At 38.0% G+C, this 15,289-nt stretch overlaps 1 protein-coding gene across 10 annotated transcripts in view; it reads left to right on the top strand.

Moving 5' to 3' along the window:
• The window catches only part of LOC131682841 (cytoplasmic phosphatidylinositol transfer protein 1), a 550,652-nt gene that overhangs the window by 342,164 nt on the left and 193,199 nt on the right, over positions 1 to 15,289 (top strand). Inside the window, exons 5-6 of one of the 10 annotated variants that reach the window (XR_009304182.1) lie at positions 3,162 to 3,403; positions 3,486 to 5,539. The exons of 8 other annotated variants lie outside the window; for them this stretch is intronic. The gene's annotated coding sequence lies outside the window, so the exon portion shown is untranslated. Of the gene's footprint in view, positions 1 to 3,161; positions 5,540 to 15,289 lie in introns of those variants that run through there. One more of the 10 variants, XR_009304180.1, reaches the window with a different exon arrangement.

Genomic DNA, 15,289 nt, shown 5'->3' with positions numbered 1-15,289 from the left:
AGCTAGTGGCGAACGTATCGCAAGATCTTGCACGCTGAAGTGGTTGAACCCGTTCGTCGATCCCGATGGCACCGTACGTGTCGGTGGCCGGCTTCGCAATGCCGCGCTGACCGACGTGAAGAAACACCCGATCGTTCTCTCGTCGGGAGTAATCCTCAAGCTGTTCCCGAAGTTGATTTGAAGGAGACTCCTGACAATCGCTTGAACCACTGGAACTGACTCAGAAACGGTTCCAAACCATTTGGTCTCGCTGGTACCCGGAACACCTGAAGTCCCGTGCAACGAAGGGTTGTAACCCTCCTGTCTCCATCGACGTTGGCAGAGTCGTGACGTGAAGGAAGACAACATCCCGCCAGCCGTAATCTGTGGTCACTCCATACGGAGGTTCATAGCTTGAAATTGTTCCACTCAATGCCTTAGACGAGAAGAAGGCCTATTGGCAAAGTAGACTCCAAATCGCTTTCCCGACAGATCTTCCAGTTCGTAGGTGTTAGATCCAAGCATTTTCCGAACCACTGCGGGTTCGTACTTCGGAGCTAGCTTCTTACAGAACCCTTTCCCTTTGTCAGAAAAGTCAAAGGTCTGTTTCAGTACCTTCTCCCCGACACCGTATCACAGTGGCACGACTTAGAACAAAATGTGGACTAAAGTCCAAACTTTTCCGTATCGGTTCATATAGGACGTTTTTATGTAATTTTGGTACGCTGAATTCGTTTTCGATATTAAAACATCTCAAAAATAAACATTTACTGTTCATTAGGGTGTCTCAAAAATATTTTCTTTTCTAAATCGTCCTTAAAATTTGTGTATATTAATTTTCGTGTGCTAAATCGTTTTTGATATTAACACTTGTAAAAAAAAATCATCATACATTAGGGTGGCTCAAAAATAATTATTTTGTTGTGAAGGTTCAAAAATTTTTTAAAGACATTTTTGTGCGCTGAATTCCTATGTTGGTTATAAAAATAGAAATTAACTTTACTACTTATTAAAGAGGCTCAAAAGTAAATATTTTGTCTTTAATAATGATTTCTTTCAATTGTAATTTTGCAATTTATTTTCCGTATTGAAACGAATTGATTGACATCTCATTATGGGGCTTCAGAAATGATTATATTATTTTTAAGGATCAAATAAGATGTGATCGACTAATTTTGGAACGTTTAATTCATTAGTGGGTTACTTGGTATGAAAACTACATTTTCTTTCATTTTCAAAACAAACATTTTGAGCGTCTTAGTGGAATATTGATTAACATTCACTAATCAACAAGATGGTTAACGATTTTGTTTTCGCAGGTGTGTTTTAAGTTACTTAGATTGCTTATTTCATACCTTAAATAAAAATAAATCCAAAATCCTTTTTTCGCGTATATGGTTCATTTAAAAATGGTCTTATTTTATTTGGATAATATCGCACACCCTTAAGCTATATCAGTGCTATGCAAACTCGGATAAAATAGTCTCACCAAATGACTAGAACTCAACTGTGTTCACTCAATTTGACAGTTATTGCGTAAGTTAGCAAAAATAGTTCATGAAACATTTTGTGACACATTTCAATGGTTGAAAATATTTACTGATTTTTAATAGTTATGTGTCCAACAAAAAAACACCTTTAACAGGCCAACGAGGGTACCCGGGTACCCACAAATTGAAATGCTCATAACTATGGATTCCTTTAACCGATTTGGACACTTTTAAATGTTTTGGATTCAGAAACTCGTCCAATTTTAGATTCTGTACAATAGAACCGGAATAATGGATCTGGTTTTTGGTAATCCGGATTTTCCGGAGTAATGTTCCAGTACTAGGATATGATTTGTAAATTTTAATAATGTCCTAGTAATATGAGTATCAAAACGCTTCAAATTGTCTCGGAAGTCTGTTTTTATTGTTACGGGACCCTATGACAATTTGAAAAATGGAATTGGAATGGAATGGCCATTCACGGCCCCACGGGAACCTGCTCCGGAATGTCCGTTACAAGTTCATATCACCAAATGGTTCCAAAAGCACGAGATACAGCCTACTGATGCAATTCCAAGACTTTTGATACCCATATTGCTAGTATTTCATTGAAGTTCGCAAATAGTACTCCTGCACAGGAACCTGCTTCCGGAAACCCGGATTCCCGGGAACCGAATTAAGTAACCCGACTCATTTTTACCAAGTCCAAATATGGATGAGTTCTTGAATCCAAAACAGCCAAAAGTATCGAAATCGGTTGGATATTACCTTAGTTATGGGCATTTTAGTTTTGTGGGTACCCACGTCGGCCTGTTACGTAGTAAAAAAATCAGGAGCCCCTTCTCACTCCCACCCTTACTATATCAACAATATTATTAACCCAAAAGCTTGACTTAGTGAAGTTCTAAGATGTCACAAAGTTTCAATTTCCAGTTATGGATAAACATAGGAATTTCATTAATTGAAAGTTATAAAAGTACACAGGTACCGCGTCGGACACACAACGGTTAAACATTCTTAATTCCTTTACCACTTAAAAACCATACTTCCCACTCGGCTCCTTACTCTTGATCACTAGTAAAACCTTTGTAGATCATGCTCTAAATGCTATTTGAAAGTAGTGCATAAATTAGTTTCATTATTCTAGTTATAAAGTGAATATTCAAATTAAATATCATTAATAACCATGAGTCTCCATCCACAGTTTTTTTTAAATTTTGACTGCTTATCGCAAGTTTTCGCAAAACTAGCATAGGTTCATATTAAAGAGAAAATGAAAAGCTTTCGAATGAGCATGGTGTGATCGCGGGCATTCACGGGCGTCGTTGTTGTTTTCGCTTTAGAAGTTCGAATTCAATAAAAATTCATGACAAACAGTTATCTAAACACTAACTAAACCAACTAATGACTTATTTTTGGCGATTTTACGATGTAATTTTATCACACGGATAATTTTGGTGAAATAATGCAATTCATATAATCAACCGTTTCTTTGAAAAACGAGAATAACCGTATGTAGTTCCTATGGTCAAATAGTGCAAAAAACACTTGAGTTATGCCCTCCAAAAAGCTGTCAAAAATTCATTTTGCATTCAAATCACCTAAAATCTCGTGAAAATGTCTCTGATGGCTTAGCTGTTACGAGAAAAATATTAGTGAGAATATTGCATAACCTTCATATATGGACTTAAGTCCGGGCTCGTCCCACTGTGAATTGGCCTCTCGGCCAAATCATCTAATGTCATCCCGGAGCCGATGGCAGCGTTCGTGTCGTCACGCTTCGAACCGCGACAGGCAAGGAGCTTGTACGTCCTGTGGCCAGAATCGCTCTACTACCGACACCACCAACTCAACAGGCCGAGTGAAATATGTCATCCAGGTAGAGCAACCCGGACGGGGAGAAAATTCTCGATGCGCCCCTGCGCATTGCACAGGTAATTGCAATTTCAATCCCCTAACTCCAATCGTTCGATCTACCTGGTCTTTTTTTCTCGGTCGATGGCGATGAACTCCAAGGGCAATGGTTACCTGTCACTGGACTTGTACTAGAGTAAGGTGGGGTAAAAGTACGCGTGGGGCAAAAGTGCGCATAAGACTTTAAGAAGCACACAAGCGCTAGAACCTGGCAACTCTGTATGGATTTAGTTTATCATTAAGTCAACTAATCGCACATATAAGCATGAAAGGTTTGAATATAGTGGCTTGAAATTAAGGGGGAAGGACCATTTTTCGCTGATTTGATATTATTTTTTGAATTTTGGGAATCATAAATTAGCTGTTTGAATAAATCAGGATCTATAAAACTACAGTACCCTAAAAATCTTCAACACATGGTTCGTTGCGAGATATATTTGATTTAATGAAAAAAATTCAGTAATTTTCGTAACAATTGAATAAGTTAAAAAACTGACAGTGGGGTAAAAGTGCGCATAGCATATCCGCCCCAAATCAAAAGACGCGAGTGAAGCTTTTTATATAAAAATTGAACTAATTCTTCCATGATTTAAAGAAGGGATAAGCATCTTCAATAACTGCGAGCTCACCGGTCAAATTACGACTGATATGAGCGGTTTAGGAGCAAAAGTATCAGCATAACTGGTTGCAAGGAAAAATGTAGAGTGCCGAAAGCTCAGAGTAATTAAAAAGAACCAAAAAACTATGAATATGTAAATAAAGATGTATTTCCAATATAAATAGCATATTCGCAAGAATTCTTGTAGTGATCTACCCAACTATGACAAATAATGATGTTACCAGGGGTGACAGTTTGATCATGAACCACATTGTCTAAAAGATGAAACATCCAAGTTTTTTCAACATAATGGAAAACTGAACAACATCAACCGAGGCAGAGGGAGGGGTACTTTTTAGTTATGAAGGAAGAGTAAGAGGGGATGAATATCCTAAAATAGATTAGTTTAATTTATGGGCGGAAGTAAATCGGCTATTTAAGCTGTGCGCACTTTTGCCGCGTGCTATGCGCACTCTTGCCCCGACCATGGGGCAAAAGTACGCATTTGAGTATTCATAAGAAAATAACTATTTCTCGGATTACAAGCAAAACCAAGAGATATCTAGTATTACGTTTGGAAGATGTGTGATGAGAGCAATAATTTGTAATCATGCCGATTTTCTAGTGCTTTTCTACCGATAGTTATTTTACGAAAACTGTTAGGTGCGCACTTTTGCCCCACCTTACTCTAGTCATTCAACATGACCAGTTCAGCACAAATCATCCGCAATCTCGAGGTTCACATCCCAGCGTACCATCCGCTGGTTAAAACCGAGTTCACCGATTTTCGACAACTGGAACACAATCACTAGCAGACTTTTTTGAATTATTTTTTTGAAACACCGTCATGTTTCAAGGTGGCCGGAATGTTCGGCATGTAAACTAAATTTGTATATATCTAATACTAGACTTAAGAATTGAACTACACTTGAATTACCTAAATTGTAAATATTGAATCAACTTCTAGTGCACCTCGAAATAACAACCTTGCAACTAGAATTTCAAAAATTATGCCAGCTACTCAGTCTGTGCAAAATGAGACGAACGCTACTATGCACGCTCTCCAGTGTAACAGGTAGTAGATGGAGAGAGAAGAGAGTGAAAACAGCGCGATCACAGCTGATCCCGGCTGGTTATAAAATGTATATAGTTTAGTTGAAAATAAATCTCTTGGTGGAAGGTCGATTCTGTGTTCTGTGTCTTGTGCAGAAAAGAAAGCCGTCGGTAGGCAATAAAATTTCAAAGTCCCTAGCGGGTTGGTGGACTTAGTGTTTTTTGTTCGTATTTTGATACAGTGAGCCATAGTGCGATTTTGGCTAAGTCCCCAATCGAAGGGCAGACTTTAGTTTGCAGTGCGCGTTGCAAACATTAAGCATAAGTTCTCTAGCGAAAAGTGAACAGTTCGGTGCGGTCAATTTCGCGATTTGTGCAGTCGGTGATCGCGTTGGAACGGTGTGCGCGATCAATGCAATAAACCGGCCAAATTGAAGACAAAAACTTGGTTTAATTGGTCGTGTTTACTATTGTTTTCCGTACACGCTTGTGTGTTGCTAGTCCATCGGTGGCCGCCAAAAGTTCGTGATATATATATATATATATATATATATATATATATATATATATATATATATATATATATATATATATATATATATATATATATATATATATATATATATATATATATATATATATATATATATATATATATGTATATATATATATATATATATATATATATATATATATATATATATATATATATATATATATATATATATATATATATATATATATATATATATATATATATATATATATATATATATATATATATATATATATATATATATATATATATATATATATATATATAGCAGAATCTTTGACACGAAGGTAGCTTGCGGTGCATGTCTCCGGCGTGTTAAAATATTAAGTCCTAAAAGACGACAATGGTCCTCGTACGGTGGCAGGTTCAATGGATCGTTTCACGGCGATTCACGTAACGCATATCGTATGAATTTACGCTGGACTGCTTCGATCCTAAGGCTCCACGTAGCTTGATAAGGGCACCAAACGACGTTTGCAAATTCCAACTTCGCGCGCACCAATGAGCAATAAAGAGCCTTGAAGCATAGAGGATCCCGAAATTAGTTGGATATTTTGAAAATAAATCCCAGCAAACGATTGGCTCTGTCAATGGTCGCATGGTCGCTGAGACGTGATGAGTATACGTTGGCTTTTCATCAAGAATGACTCCTAGATCCTTCACGTGGTCAACGCGTTGTAGTAGAGTTTCTGCGATGTTATAGTTGAAGGTAAGCATATTTCTCGTTCGATAATAGCTGATGACAAAACATTTTGCAACGCTAAGGACCATCATGTTTCTTACACACCAGCTATAAAAGGTGTCAATAAGATGCTGTAGCTCACGGCAATCGGCTTCATTCCGTATAACAGGAAAAAATTTCAAGTCGTCGGCAAAAAACAGCTTTCCTCCACGCCTTAGAACGAAAACCGCATCGTTCACGAACAGTGAAAAAAGTAGTGGACCTAGCGTACTACCTTGAGGAACTCCGGAAGTGTTGAAAAAGGATTCTGAAACAATATCGCCAATTTGAACAACGGATTCACGGTGCACAAGGTAGGATCGAAGCCAATGGCAGAATCCAGTAGAGCACCCTAGCTTATCAAGCTTTGTTATCAGTATCTCATGATTAACTCTATCAAAAGCTGCCTTTAGATCAGTGTAAATAGTATCCACGTGCAATTTCTTAGACATTTGTTCCGTGCAAAATGACGTAAAGCAGATGAGATTCGTCTCGACTGAACATCCTGGGAAAAAACCGTGCTGGGATGTACTAATGTAGTGTCGACAAGCAGAAAATAACGCTTCGTTGATAATTGATTCAAACACTTTAGATTCGACTCCTAGCGAAGTGATTCCGCGATAGTTCGCTATGTTGCGTTTGTCACCTTTCTTGAATACCGGGAACATTACTGAGCATTTCCAATCCTCAGGAAACGTTTGCTGCTGAAGCGATAGGTTAAAAATATATGCAAGTGGTGTTACAAGTAAGTCCGAACATTTTTTCAATACAGTTGAAGGTATAGCACTAAGGCCGGGTGCATAAGATGACTTGGTTTTCCGGATTGCAGATATAACCATTTGTTCAGAGACAGTAAACACATCCAAATCAACAGCACACGCAGGAACGTCGCGAGAGGCATTTTCGAATTCGATTGCGGTTGGCGAGTCAGTTGAAAAAACACTCGAGAAGAATCTGGCAAACAGCGTACATTTCGCCACAGTTGTCGTAGCTTCTTCGCCGTCGTAAAGCATCCTTGATGAAAGTCCAGTTTCTTTTCGCTTCGTGTTGACAAATGACCAAAAGCCCTTCGGGTTTCGGCGTAGATTATTCTAGTTGCGGTTTACATAGCGTTTGTACAGAAGCTTGTTGTAACAACGATACTCATTACTGGCTAAAGTGAACATGCGCTTAGAAAGAAGACACCGTCGATTTGTGTACGCACGTAGGGTTTTTGCTCGAGTACGTTTTAGCTTTCGAAGAGTTCTGTTTGACCAGGGCGGTTTGCTAGGAGGCTGACATTTAGGCACTGAGGTCTCAACACAGTTCAGTAGTAGTCGCTTGTAGATGGCAACTGCAGCATTAACACTCACTTGGGCAAGCAGTTGTGGCGGTTAAGCAAAAGCCACCACGCAACCCGATCAATAATCATCTATGCTCATCATCATTTAAGACCTTAGACGTGATCCATCTGATTACTATACAGAAAGCATGAGTCACAGTCAATATAAAATCAAACCCCGATAAAGCAGTTAAATACTTTCAATATGAACAAAATCCAAATGACTCCATCTAGCTTACATCGTATGATTCTAGCCATACTTTGTAACACTTATAAATTCCGATAGAACAATCAAAAGACTATTCTAACCAGCAAATAGGCAACGCGTTCACAGCGAGCCAGAATTCATAAATATCATACATAAACCGACCGAGCTGGCCAATGTAAATTAACTCTACAACCCTACCCGGTGCGTCCGCTGTGTGGTAAGATGTTTTCTAAATAACAAGCCTTCTCAAAACAATCAGTTTTTCCAAGCGTTCCAAACTTCTCGAGAACAATCACACTCACACACATGTAATAGTTAAGTTTAACAAAACCGAAATTTGTCGAAATAAACTGCGAGTAAGACTCGAAACGTTGAACAAAAAACCTCGCGCAAGCGACAGCACACTCTGATACTCAGAAAGAAAATCCCCGAACCTGCGACATGGCGAACCGTGCCAGTTGCTTCGCGAGTGAACTAAGTGCCCAGTAAGGGACTTAGAAAATTTTGAGTGAGAAAAAGTATGAACCAAGTGAACTAAGTGCCCAGTAAGGGACTTAGAAAAATTTTAAGTAAGAAAAAGTATAAACCATGTGAACTAAGTGCCCAGTAAGGGACTTAGAAAAATTTTAAGTGAGAAAAAGTATGAACCAAGTTAACTAATTGCCCAGTAAGGGACTTAGAAAAACTTTAAGTAAAAAAACTATGAACCAATTGAACTAAGTGCCCAGTAAGGGACTTCGAAAAAAAATTTAAAGTGCAAAAATCAAAGCGCGACATGGCGAACAGTGCCAGTCAATTCGCGTTGTGACTAAGTCCCAGCTAAGGGACTTAGAGAGAAATTTTCTTCCCAAGTGAAAAATTTAAAAGCGACATGGCGAATCGTGCCAGTCACCCCACATTGTGACTAAATCGCAGCAAAGAGACTTAGAAAAACTTAAGTAAAAAGATTAAGTGCGACATGGCGAACAGTGCCAGCCGCTTAACATAGTAACTAATTTCCAAAGTGAAAAAAAAGAAGGGACTGCAAGTGACATCAAGAGAAATTTGCAAGGTAGCAAAGGGAACAAAAGTGAACGTTCTAACAAACGAGCTACAAGTGCGTAAAGTCTTCTACGTTAAAATACAAAACTAAACACCGGCGAGAACAAAATGGGTTGGTTCTCAGCCGACGACACGGCGTCATCAAACATAGTCTTCGCAGGAAGCGAAACCCAAACATGGGCGATGATCATACTAGCAGCTTCAGCAGCAGCGTTCATCCTAGGCAGGGTGATTTACAAAATAAACAACGTACACACGGAGAGGATGGCAGAACGCGCAGCGAGGAGGATCGTGGCGCAAGCCTAAAATAAAGGTAGATAATTAATTATAAAATAGAGATAATTGATAACCAAAAAAAAAAAAAAAAAAAAATATATATATATATATATATATATATATATATATATATATATATATATATATATATATATATATATATATATATATATATATATATATATATATATATATATATATATATATATATATATATATATATATATATATATATATATATATATATATATATATATATATATATATATATATATATATATATATATATATATATATATATATATATATATATATAATTAAAGGCGACACAAACCAAAAGAACCAAAACCAAAATGCCGGAAATTGAAATAATTTTAGAACAGATAGAGGAACAAATAAAATATTTTCGCGAAATAGAACGGCAATCGGCGAAAATTGAAAAAAAGGACAAATTCAAACAATGGATGAACGACCCATCCAGTAATAAATATAAAGTTGAATTAACATTTTACCCGGAAAACTCAGAAATTTCGGAAAAATTTACACAGGTATATGAAAAATACCCACTTATCGAAAGAACAATTGCTACAAAACTGAACAAAAGATATTTCCATAAAAAAGGATTCTACCCAGATCCAAAACATTTCGACCTATAAAATCCATATAACCCAAAAATAAATAATTAGCAAAGAGCCATGAATGGACAAAATCGACGAAATTTTAAATACCCTAAAATTAATAGAAGCTAATTTTAGGAAAGCTCCGTATAGAAAATATACAAAAACACTATTATTGGCAAAGAAAAAAGAGGCAATTCAAGCCCAAACAGCCATTAATAACCATTTACTAGAACTGGAAGAAACATTACAATCCAATCAATTTGCGACAGAGACCTGCGCAGCTTTACAAAATCAGTTTTGCGAAAGTTGAGACGGTCGACAGAAAGAGTTTCTACATACTGAACTGATCGAGTAGTGTCAATTGAGATTTCAAGCGCGGGATGAAAGTTTTCAAGTGGAACAATCACGCTGGATGCTTCATTGACGGAACATACAGGTATAATAGTTTCACTGACGCAAAGACGAGATCCAGAAAGCGTGACTGGTGGTTAGGAATCATGCTTACTTGACTTAGTCCGTTGAAAGCAAATCCGTCCAGTAGCAAACGACTGGCGATGTTGGGTGTCGAAGCAATCGGGTCTGGGTAAGCGTATCCGTGTCGTGACGGCACCCAAATGAGCCCTGGCTGTTTCAAATCACCAAGGACAATCATCACGCCTTCCGCGCCAGCTTGTGAAGAAGCGTTATTCACAGCATCCATGTGAAGTTGCATGATATTGCAGTCGAGTCGCTTTTCAGGAGGAATATAGACAGCACCAATATAAAAGTTCCTCGATGGAGTTGTAATTCTAACTCAAACAGCCTCAACACTGGTTAAACTACCTACATCAATCTCACATGAGGCAAATGCGGTGGAAACAGCAATCAAAACCCCTGCTCCACGTCCGCGAATACTGTTGCCACTATTTCGGTCCGCACGGTATACGGTGTAAGCATCGCCGAAAAGCTGCACTGATGTTATCCGCGCATCAAGCCATGTTTCGGTGAAGACGCAAACATCGTAGTCACCGTCCACATAAGCTAAATACACGTCATCAATTTTCGTCTTAAGCCCTCTCGCGTTCTGATAGTAAATCCGCAAACCATCAGTGTCATGTGAGAGGTGTCGTGCTGCATACCAAGTTTCAGGACTGCAGGCTGATGATCACCGCAAATAGCGCGGGGAGAACAGGATGTACACTCAAGTTTTTTTACGCGGTTTTTTTTGGCGCGGTATTTTTTATGCGGTTTTTTTACGCGGATTTGGAAATTTACGCGGTTTTCATTTACGCGGATTTTGAAATTTACACGGTTTTCATTTACGCGGATTTTGAAATTTACGCGGTTTTCATTTACGCGGATTTTGAAATTTACGCGGTATCCATCAACGAGGTTCCCTTTAACGCGGATTCTTAAATTTAAGCGGTCTTCATTTACGCGGATTTTGAAATTTACGCGGTTTTCATTTACGCGGATTTTGAAATTTACGCGGATTTCGAAATTTACGCGGTTTTCATTTACGCGGATTTTGAAATTTACGCGGTTTTCATTTACGCGGATTTTGAAATTTACGCGGTTTTCATTTACGCGGCCTGTATCCCCCGCGTAAAAAAACCTGAGTGTACTGTTGTCAGGAAGGGGAACAAGCTGCGATGCGGAGGGAATGACTGCGTCATAACTGTTGTGTCCAGCGGCTGACTGCAATGGGAGGCATACTTGAAGGTGCGCAGTATTACGTACAGCTTCGGAAGGACATATATTATTCAAATGTTTACCTGAGCGGACAGATGCGATGCGATCGAAATTATCATTTTGACATTGAAGGTTCGCTGGATCTGTAAAGTCGATTGAGTTGTGTTCATCAGCAGACTGTAAGTGAAATTTACATTGAGGGTGTGCAGCATCTTGAAGTGCTTCGGAAGGACATATACCCTTCTTGGCTTTACCTGACACAGAAGAAGCTGCCGATTCGTCAGGTAGTCGGAGGTCACTCACCGAGGAACATGAAGTTAGACAGACGAGTTTATCCGGGATAGCTTGGCGCTACTGGCCACCACCAGATGGATTCTTCTCCGCAGCAATCCTGATGATAGGCCGTTGGATTTTTGAATTGGAGATGAGAGATCCTTGTCCTTAGGAACTAGGCGAACTAATTTTGGTTGGATATCCTTTCCCAGAAATCTTTCACAAGTGTACAAACATCATCGTCCGTCGTGCTGGGATCAAATGCAGACAAGTAGACCCATAACACCTCCTCAGGTGGTGATACTATTTTTATCGTTTCAAACGCAGCTTTTGCTCCACGAATATTAGTGATTTTTGCTTTGAGCGTATCATCTCCACGCTTACGCTTAGGAGTGTTGGAACGGGATTATATGCAGCAATCCTTGTCCAAGATGTATTTACCGTGTAACTAATTACTTACGTTTGCCCGGCGGGGGCAATTTTCTACGAAGGAATTGCGGACTATCTTCCCTGACTGCAAAAACCAATGACAAAACTAGCAAAAAAGGCTCTTGCAATTAAGATAAAAAATAGTTTTAAACATGCACAATTAGAGGCCATTTTATTTAATAGAATTTAATTTAGAAATATTTGATTTTATTTAAATGTGGGAAAGGATGAAATAGCACTAACTTACGGTAATCCATGCGTTCGTTCTTCCATGGCGGCGGCGTTGGTAGCTGTCTTGAAGATTTCGAGGCCGGCCGTTTCAACGCTTGGTGGCAGCAGCAACCAGTCCAACAACAACAGCAGCGTGCGTTCGGTTCCGACGCAGGGTAGCGCAGAGTCGGTTCGTTCAAATATCTTGACGACGACGAACCTCGGAGAGATGGCGGGTGGATTGGTTCCGCAGTCCGCACAATCGAGTTGGGCCAACTTTTGTCGGCGACCCTTATTACGGTGCGATGAATTTTCACCACAGAGTTGCTTAGTTCACTGAACACAATGGCTGACTGACAGCCGACACACGCCGAACACTGTGCGAAAAATGAATTAATAGTAGCACTTTATATTAATGACTTTTTAGTACCAAATAAGAGACCGATCGTCTGCTCACAGTTGTTTTTATTCCCGTTGATGTCTTGCCTGGGAAACTGTCACCGGCAGTTGACGGAAGACCATCAAGATAGTGCGAGATTATAGGGATTATGGTGTCAAGGGGTATGGGAACATTTTATAGCAAATTCAAATTCAAATCGAAATCTAATAATAGGGTATAGCTGTAGTTTTAATTACTCAAAGATAAATATAATTCATCTGTTTTAATTCATTTGCCTTTATTTCATAGGATAAATTCTGACACCATGTTGGAATAGGAAATGTTAATATTAGTGTTTAAGCTAGTTTAATACTATAGTAATGATAATTTAAATAATTTTATGTTTAGCTAAGGAATAGAGGATAAGATTCATTAATAGATTTATTTACATGTGTTTTTTAATCCAATTGTGCATTGGATATTGGAAGCAGTCAATGTAACCGGACTCGGAGGTTACTACCGTTGGAGATAGCGATTTTGTGTCGACTTTAAGCGAGAGAGCTTTAACGACATCTTTTAAATTAGCTATGTCATCGTTTAATGATTTCAGAGAATTGTCGTCGGGCATTGCATTGTCGCAAAGACGCGAAGCCATTCTGCGGAAATTATCGTTACAAAACAAATCAGCACATCCGTTACACATCCAGAATAAATTCCGTGAGTGGATTCCCAGGACATCACGAACGTCATATATATGGGGCATTCCACGCAAAATTTGCCACAATTTTTTTTTTTGACCAGATCAATTTTTTTTCTCGGTTTAGTAGTCAAAAATATTCGACACGTATTTTTTTATTTCAACATAGTAGGCGAGACTTTCGAGATTTTTTGTGTTTAATTTCACCATTTGAAAAAAACCTACTTTTTCAATCGCTCGTACTGTTAAAACTAAAGAAGATACCAAAAAGTTTCCAAGACATGAAATGTGCGCCTTTTTCACAGCTTTCGGATTAAGTATATTAATACTTACTCAACGTATTGGTTTCATGGAAAATATTGAAAAGTTTAAAACAAATCTATTTTTTTCAAACTTGGACATGATTTTTTTTTCTTTTTTTTTATTGTATAAAATAGGAAAATCATTTTTCTTGATGCCATAAAAATTTGGGAGTGGGCAATTAAATACTTACGGAGATATGAATTTTTCAATAGCGCCTTGCGCGCGAAAAACGTACCGCCACGCGCTTCGCTCGTACTGAGACTTGGGTGTATGAAGTTTTACCCACCAGCGCGTTGTGTAAAACACACTTGCGATAAACTTTACTATTTATTGCATTTAGATGTATGTTTAATTTCAGTTTTATTTTGTCTTAATCATTCAAAAGTGTCGCCGGAAGAAAAGATCTTCAGTTTTAATTTGAAGTCCACGTTCGTCTCAACATAGTGAAATGATTGTCACCATAGTGAAATGATCAGAATAAATTGGTTCGATTGGCACGTTTCCTATGTTATTCTGAGATTTGAACTTGAAACATTGCGTGACAAAGCAGCTTTCCTTGCCACATCGTACGACTCAGTAGCGGTCCACATTTGATCATCATTGATCATTTGTAAACTGGCTCGACAAATAATGGCTTCGTCGCAAGCACCTTTTCCATAGGCTTTTGTGCGAAAATGTCACTGTGTGGGGTGAATGCAGTCTGATTTGTGGTGAAAAAAATTAGTACAACTTTTCACATTTTTAAAATGTTGACAAACACCATCAGAAAAATAAATGCAAACATTCAAGGTTTTCAAAAAGAATGGAGTTAAGAGTACGACGTAGAAACGATAGGTAACTAAACTGAAAACAAGATTTAAAAAGCGCCAGAAACTTAAAAAGCATTCGTTCAACATTTTTGCAGAACTGCAAGAATCTCTCTTCAGCAATCATTTATCGCTAGAATACAAATATCATATTTTAATCATATTAAAAATTATCTCATACAACGATATTCCCAATTGTTTTATATTATAAAATCAACTACAAAATTGAGTATAAAACAATAATAATCTAAAACAAACATAACGCATTAGCTGTGTATGTTTTCCTTTAGGGGGGCGTCTGATGAAAAGTGCTTAAACCGAAAGTGATTTTGGTTTACAATTTTAAAGGTAAACCAACAATGGACCTCTTTTGTAATGTTAAGGTTTATTTATACATTCATTATGTACGAGAAAAAATTGCAGTCACACAGAACCACACAAGCGTTCCAAGAGTAGATGTCCAACCATTTCCACGTCGAGGAGCGCCACGGCGAATATGATAACTCTTGATAAAATTGACTGAAACAGGATATTCAAAAAGATTTTTAAAATTTGTACTATTATTTACTCGATTAACAAAAAAAATAGATGGAGATGGCTTTTGATCACGGTTTTAGCCAATATTATTTTATTTGGTCTATCGCCTACGTTTCGAAGGTCTACGCCTTCATCTTCAGGTCAAAACTACAATTAACAACTTGATGACATATAACAATCACAGATTTACAATCAGTATAGAATTAC

The sequence above is a fragment of the Topomyia yanbarensis genome, chromosome 2 (genome assembly GCF_030247195.1).
Source record: "Topomyia yanbarensis strain Yona2022 chromosome 2, ASM3024719v1, whole genome shotgun sequence".
Taxonomy (NCBI): domain Eukaryota; kingdom Metazoa; phylum Arthropoda; class Insecta; order Diptera; family Culicidae; genus Topomyia; species Topomyia yanbarensis.
The sequence above is the reverse complement of the archived record's forward strand: the minus strand, read 5'-3'. Positions and strand labels throughout refer to the sequence as shown.